Source organism: Helianthus annuus, chromosome 7 (genome assembly GCF_002127325.2).
Source record: "Helianthus annuus cultivar XRQ/B chromosome 7, HanXRQr2.0-SUNRISE, whole genome shotgun sequence".
NCBI classification, from domain to species: Eukaryota; Viridiplantae; Streptophyta; class Magnoliopsida; order Asterales; family Asteraceae; genus Helianthus; species Helianthus annuus.
The window spans coordinates 50,537,518-50,545,996 of record NC_035439.2 but is presented as its reverse complement, the minus strand read 5'-3'; positions in this window follow the sequence as shown (position 1 = coordinate 50,545,996).

The window sequence follows — 8,479 nt, the reverse complement described above, 5'->3', positions numbered from 1 at the left end:
ACTTTCGAACCCGACCCGTTTGGTCGATCATTAGGATCCGACCAAACACATTAGGTGACCATAGTTGTATATGGAATAGCCTTCGGAGGTTATCCCTTATGGTCACATCGTTTAAGTAGTTGTATGATAGGTAGTTTATATGCCTTAGGAAAATTACCAAAATACCTTTTTTATGCATAATTGATATTTAAGCATATGTAACCCAAACTTTTGTCACTTAATTGATTATGCAACATAATTAAACATATTTAGGCATATAATACTTGTCATAGGACTAGTTAGGTGGTCCGAACGCGTTTTACGCGGACGACACGTTAAAGTAGCGTGAGCTACCTAAACGGGTCGTAATGGGTCGTAAGCACTTAGGTTAGGTTTCCTTTTAGCATGTAGGCCTTGTTAAACCATATCATATGAGTTGCCACACTCATTTGGTTTACGAGACCTCATACTATCCGATCTCCCGATTTAGGTCCGGTTTATTTATGTAGTTATCAATATTAGGTGCCGTTTGATTCCGTGCTCCCTCTAGCTTGCTTGGTAGTTGTTCAAGACTCCTAAGCACTCTTAAGTGAGTACATAGTTGTGACAACTCGAACTTTAGACTTGCTTTGATGTAACGTTTGTGCACGATATGTGATTTTATAAATCCGAATGATTAATTGATTTCATGATATATGTTATGTTACATGTATTATGTGTGTATGTATGTCGTATGTATGTGAACCGGCCACACAAAGCCCTTTGGGCCACTCCTTGTTCTCGGGTCCATTAGACAACCGAGTGGGCTCGGCCCACTCCCCACTCGCAACCACTATACCAAAACTAAGGGTCTTGTTTTCCTCTCATTTGTTACAACACAAGAACACACACACAAACCCTAGAAGCTTTGCTCTCTCTCTCGGCTTGCTTGGAACCCGACGGCACACACACACACTTTGAAGCTTGTGAAACAAATCGATCCTCTACCTTCATCCGGTTAGTGTTAGTGTGCTGATTGAATGTTTTGGTTTTATATTGTTGCTATTATTACGTACATGCTAACCGAGGATTCAGGTTCATATGATTGTTTTGATGGTAGTTAATAATGTGTTGTTGATCGGCTTGCATACACGAATCAATTATAGGTTGCATGATGTAGAATCAAACCGGTATTGCATGATGATAATAACCCGCTGTTATGATTAAGTCTAGGATTGAATAAACATATTGATGATGCATTAATAGGCTATATGATTGTTAAATCGGGTATGTTTAAGGGTTTTGATAGATTGTTCTCGATTACGGGTTGTTATGATTTAAGGAATGGTCATATGGTTCATATGATTTGATGTTACAATTGTTCTGTTGATCGATGATTGCTTGAATGGTGAAACTGTTTGTTGATAATTGATTTTTGGAAACTGTCAACGATGATTGAATTGCCTAAATGAATTGCATGAAATCAGGAAAGTCGTTACACACACGGTTGCGACTCGGCATCACTTGTTGCGAGTCGGAACCCCACTCGAGACCAAACCGCACGAACCGCAACCACGGTTGCGAGTCAGATTACGACTCGTAACCAGACCAGGATGAACCGAGACCGCTTGTTACGAATCGGGACCCCCGTTACGACTCGAGATCCTCGTTGCGACTCGTAACCCCGTTGCGAGTCGAGACCACCGTTGCACATTCACGGTCTTGGGCCTTCACTGTCACGGGCCCAATCTATTGAGCCCAATGATTTGATTTGTGGGCTGTTTATTAATGGACTTGTATGTGTTTGCTATTTGGGCCGATTGAGAATCTGGACTGTTTTGTTATTGGGCTGCTTATGTCATGGGGCCGGGTATGATTGGACTTAGAACAATTGGATCCTCACATGCTATGTCTTATCTGCTTACGTGCGTACATGTTTGCCATGACTATACGTGATTACCATATACGTGCTATATACGAACCTGACTCGTATAATAACCATGATAGGACGTGAGTGACCATTTACTTGCTACTTATATTCCTTGTGTATCTGCCGAGCAAACCAAGGTGAGTTCACACAGCCAAGGCATGGGATTCCCGGGTTGGGAATTGGGTTGGATATGATGAATGTGGAATGATTACTCGTACTTACGCATATACCAGACTATAGACCATCGTCCTCAGGTTAGTCAGGACACGTTACGTAAAGCCTACGTAACCCAGATCTTTTGCCATATGTCTCCCGGGTCGGGAAGGACACGTTACGTAAAACCTACGTAACCCAATACCATTCACTGGCTTCCAGGTCGGAAGGCCACGCTGCGTAAAGCCTACGTAGCCCCCACGCGTACCACTGTCCTCGGGGAAGGGCACGTCACGTAAAGCCTACGTGACCCTGTACGTATTCCTGTTCTCGGTAAAGAAGAACACATGGTCGGATGTTAGTCTAGTAAGTACCGTTAATGAGAAGCCCTCATTAGCCAGGATGAACATGGGAAGCCCCCACTAGTTAACTCACGCACTATGTTATGAACTTACTTTCTGTGAACTCGCTCAACTAGTTTGTTGATTATTTGCTGCATGCCTTGCAGGACCTTAGGTATACTTGGAGCTTGCACAAGGAAGGAGCAGGTCGTTGTGGGCAGATGGATCATGAACGTTATTGAACTTATAACTTTATTTGGGTTTACTTTACATTGCTTCCGCTACTTAAAACAGTATTTGGTTTTGAAACATCAATCATGTCATGGTGACTTACGTTAATTACTTTTATTATTATTAAATGCTATGTTTGATATGATTGATGGCTTGATCCTGGTCAGTCACGCTCCCAAGCGGTGGTACTCCGCGGGTGGATTTTGGGGGTGTGACAGATTGGTATCAGAGCCATTGGTTATAGAGAACTTGGTTTTAATATGGGAAAACGTTTTTATTAAAACCGGACTATAACCAGAACAGTGCTCTCAATGATCCACAACGACGCTTCGCTCCACGTGCAAGACTCGACATCCTAGGTAATAAGGTTTATGTTTATTGCCTGTTTGCTAGAACTGCTTGGAACTTTGCTCGCATTACGCTTAGATACACATGTTTTGATTACATGAGAACACCTATATGCCTACGCTTTTCTGTCATCGCTCTACTCGCGAACCATTCTTACGTATGCTACTTGTTACTATGAAGATCATGTCTGGACGAATCAATATGACACAAGCCCAGCTAGAGGCTCTCGTTCAAGCTCAAGTTGCTGCGGCAGTTGCAGCAGCTCAAGCAGGTAGTATATCCTGCAGTATAGGCACACACTAGGATCTTTAGATCCTACATTAACTCTCGTATTTAACTCTCGTCCTATTCGTACACAATAGGTCAACACGCGCAGCAGCCTGTCTGCACTTTCAAGAACTTTATGGACTGTCATCCAAACTCTTTCAGCGGCACAGAGGGGGCAGTGGGACTCCTCCATTGGTTTGAAAAGTTAGAATCGGTATTCGAAATGTGCGAGTGCCCTGAGGCTCGCAAGGTCAAGTTTGCCACCGGCACTTTGGAAGGAATAGCACTGACTTGGTGGAACGCCCAAGTCCAGATCTTAGGGTTGGCAGCTGCTAACGCCACCCCATGGAACGATTTCAAGGAACTTATCAAGCGTGAGTATTGCACGCGGGAAGATATTCACAAGCTGGAAGACGAGCTGTATAACTTGAAAATGGTTGGATCGGAAATCGAAGCGTATACTAAACGGTCCAATGAGCTGGCCGTTCTGTGTCCTACTATGGTGGACCCTCCATACAAGCGCATTGAGTTGTACCTCAAAGGATTGGCGCCAGAAATTCAGAGCCACGTGACGTCGGCTAACCTCGAAAACATCCAGGAAATTCAGCGTCTCGCTCACCGTATCACCGATCAGGCAGTGGATCAGAATAAACTGCCCAAGCGTGTTAATGCTACTGCTAACGTCACCACCTCAGTTACTCCTGCTACATCTGGTGACAGTAAAAGAAAATGGGATGGGGATTCCAGTAAAAGTTCAGCATCTGTTCAGCCACAAGCTCAGCAGCAGAAGATTGACCACTATCAGAGTCCCAGTCAGCAATCCTCTGGTAGTCACAGACAGAGGAGATATCAGGGTAGTCAACCTAGGTGCCACAACTGCAACAGGCATCACCACGGCCCATGTAACAAGGGTCGTTGTCAAAGGTGTCTTAAGATGGGTCACGAGGCCAAAGACTGTAGGAGTCCACGGCCTGCGAATCAGAATCAGCAGCCTCAGCAACCAGCTCCACAGAACCAGCAGCAGCAGCAGCAGCCACAGCGTGGAAACCGGGGGTGTTTCCAGTGTGGGGCTGAAGGTCATTTCAAACGCGATTGCCCTCAGTTGAACCAGAATCGCAACAACAATAACCAGGGCAACGGCAACAACAACGGCGGAAACAACAACAACAACGGCAATGAAGCTCGTGGTCGCGCTTTTGTGCTAGGACGAGGCGACGCAGTGAACGATCCCAACGTTGTTATGGGTAAGTTTCTCCTCGACAATATTTACGTTACTGTTTTGTTTGATTCGGGTGCGGATACAAGCTATATGTCTGTGAAAATGTGTCAACTGCTAAAACGTGCACCAACACTTTTACCCACCAAACATGTAGTAGAGTTAGCTAACGGTAAAAGTCTAGAAGCCACGCACGTAGTTCAGGGTTGTAATCTTATCCTAGCTGGCCACGCCTTCTCTATTGATCTCATTCCCATAGCTTTGGGTAGCTTCGACGTCGTGATTGGGATGGATTGGTTATCCCAACACCAGGCAGAAATCTTATGCAGCGAAAAGATTATTCGCATTCCTCGTTTGGGTCAGGAACCTCTAGAAGTTCAAGGCGACAAGAGTGGTGCTGTGGTTGACATCATCTCTTTCTTGAAGGCTCAGAAATGCTTACGTAAGGGGCACACAGCCATTTTGGCTCTCGTTTCAGATGCTTCAACAAAGGAAAAGAAATTGGAAGACATTCCGGTTGTACGTGATTACCCTCAGGTGTTTCCTGAAGACTTACCTGGCTTACCGCCTCATCGTCAGGTCGAATTTCAGATCGAGCTCGCTCCAGGAGCAGCACCCATAGCTCGCGCACCATATCGTCTAGCTCCATCAGAATTGGAGGAATTGTCAAAACAGCTGCAAGAACTCTTGGAAAAGGGTTTCATACGACCAAGCTCTTCGCCTTGGGGAGCTCCAGTACTTTTCGTGAAAAAGAAAGACGGTACGTTCAGGATGTGCATTGACTACCGTGAACTCAACAAGGTAACGGTGAAGAACCGTTATCCTCTTCCGCGCATAGATGACTTATTCGACCAGTTGCAAGGGTCGTGCTACTATTCGAAGATAGATTTGAGGTCGGGGTACCATCAGTTGAGAGTCCGGGATGAGGACGTCTCCAAGACAGCCTTCAGAACTCGTTACGGTCACTACGAGTTTCTCGTCATGCCATTTGGATTAACGAACGCGCCTGCTGTATTTATGGATCTGATGAACAGGGTGTGCAAACCCTATCTTGACAAGTTCGTTATAGTATTCATCGACGACATCCTGATTTACTCCAAGAGTCAGGAGGAACACGAGCAGCATCTTCGCCTTATATTGGAACTCCTTCGAAAGGAGCAGTTGTACGCCAAACTTTCTAAATGCGACTTCTGGCTTCGTGAAGTCCACTTCTTAGGCCATGTGGTAAACAGGGATGGGATCCATGTCGATCCATCCAAGGTAGATTCGATCAGGAACTGGCCTGCACCGCGTACGCCAACGGAAATACGTCAATTCTTGGGTCTGGCAGGTTACTACAGACGGTTTATCAGAGACTTCTCGAAGATTGCTCAGCCGCTTACGTTACTGACACAGAAGGGTGTTACCTATCGCTGGGGAGAGCCCCAGGAGACTGCTTTTCAGCACCTAAAGGATAGACTTTGCAGTGCACCTATCCTCTCATTGCCAGCTGTGACAACTCGAGTTTCTGACTTTCACTTTCGCATTTAATGTGCATTGACTTTGACTGTCTAGCTGTTTGAATTATGGATTTGTAATTGTACTCGTTGTGTTTTAATGAGACATATCGTCATTGTGCCTATATGTGATTACTTGCTATAATAGAAAATAATATTGGAATTATTATTAGAATTATTATTAAACACTTAGTCTAGATCGAAACATAGTTCGAAGGATTCGAAGGACTCGAAGGACCACGAAACATATCCTTCGAGCACGAAACATATCCTTCGACATCATTCGGCCCGAAGAATCACGAAACATATCCTTCGATATGTTTCGGCCCAGTCTTTCCAATGGGCTTGGCCCATTACTGTGATACGTATATATGGGAATGCATGAAATCAGTAGTTATTTTTCTAAAAACCCTAGAGCATCTTTACTTGTGACGGCAACCACAAACTTACGGAGACTTCTTGCTGATCAATTCCCTGTTTTCAATATCGGTTAGTGTTTAATGTATATGCTTTCATGATTTATCGATCGCCTTACAATATGTTGTTGATCGGACTTGTATGCTAATCGATTATGTATGTTAATGGGATATGAATGTTATAATTGCCTAATCGTTTTGCAATATGTGTTTTTAAGATCGGTTAGTATGGATGTTTTGAAAGATACTAGGGTTGTATGTTAATCGGTTGTGCATGATTGGTAGGATTTGGATGTTCATCGGATTTGTATGCAAATTGGATCTGTTGTGATTAGGGTTAATGATAAGGCTTGTGGATTGGTTGTGATGTATACACTACGGATTGTTATTGTTCACTGTTCTTGAAAACGGAATCGTATAGGATAAAGTGTTATGCTTGTTAATCAAATTAGGGTTCTTGAGTGAAACCTTGTGAGTTTGCTTGTTTGATCTTGTTGACAATAACTGATTAGTGAAATTGTGTTAATGGATAAAACGTAACTGCCATGACCGAAAGACATCAATGGCTCGAACCATGGTAGTTTGACCGAACCATAATCTGATCGAACCATAGTTGACCGAAGGATACTGGTTGACCGACAGATAGTTGGACCGAAGGATAGTTTGGACCGAAAGATGTCATGGTCCGAAACATGACATTCGGTCCGAAGGATCATTGTGACACTTGTTTTCGAAAGATGATAGTATGAGTCGAAGGATACTAGGGTTTTGAATAATGTTTGAACAGTGGAACATATGTTGATTTAATTGACATGCCATGCTTAGTGATGAACGTGCAATACTACGTGCCGTGCTGATATGCAAACTGACTGCTATGTGAACAATTAATTGCATGCGTATCATTTTGAACATGAACTGATTTGTTATACGTGCATACACTAGGACGTGATTAATTACTTGTGAGTGCATAACTTAGCATACCGAGCAAACCAAGGTGAGTTCACACTCTTACCAAGGCATGGGGTTCCCGGGGTGTTGGGAATGGGATTGAAAGGTTGATTAGATACTCTATTGACACTATGACTAGACTACCACATCACTATCCTCGGTTGTGAAGGATACCTATAGCTACGAGTAGTCTAGTGGTCAGGAAAACGTGGAACACCACCACAGGAAAACGTGGAACACCACCACAGGAAAACGTGGAACACCACCACAGGAAAACGTGGAACACCACCACAGGAAAACGTGGAACACCACCACAGGAAAACGTGGAACACCACCACAGGAAAACGTGGAACACCACCACAGTAAAATATACAAACGGCCCAGTAGAGCCACCTATTACAAATGAACTTACTATTACGCATTTCCTTTATGTGAACTCGCTCAACTAGTTTGTTGATCATTCTGTTACATGCCTTGCAGATCGCTAGGTACTTGGAGCTTGCACTGGAGAAGCGGGTCGTTGTGGACAAGGATCGTGGCTCTTCCGCTTTACTATTGTGATACTTAAAACTATTGATACTGGTTTATTTACTATGCTTCCGCAACACTTTTGAAACGATTTAATGTTTGAGCACCTTTTGTATTGAATGGGTGGTTTTCATTTACTTTATTTAATATTAAATGCATGTTCAATATGATTGGTGGCTTGATCCTGGTCAGTCACGCTCCCAAGCGGTGATACTCCGCAGGTGGATTTTTGGGGGTGTGACAGATTGGTATCAGAGCCATTGGTTATAGAGAACTTGGTTTTAATAAGGGGAAAACGTTTTTATTAAAACCAGACTATAACCAGAACAGTGCTCTCAACGATCCACAACGACGCTTCGCTCCACGTGCAAGACTCAACTTCTTAGGTAATAAGGTTTATGTTTATTGCCTACATGCTAGAATTTGCTTAGAACTTTGCTCGTAGTATGCTTACATTACCTTGCTCACAACTTGTCATAGCATGAGAATACTTATGTGCTTACACTCTTCTGTCATCGCACTATTCGCGAACCTTTCTCACTTATGTTGCCTTTGATGTGAAGATCAATGGCCGCACGAATTACCATGACTCAAGCCCAGCTAGAGGCTCTCGTTGCTGCGGCAGTTGCAGCCGCCCAAGCAGGTAG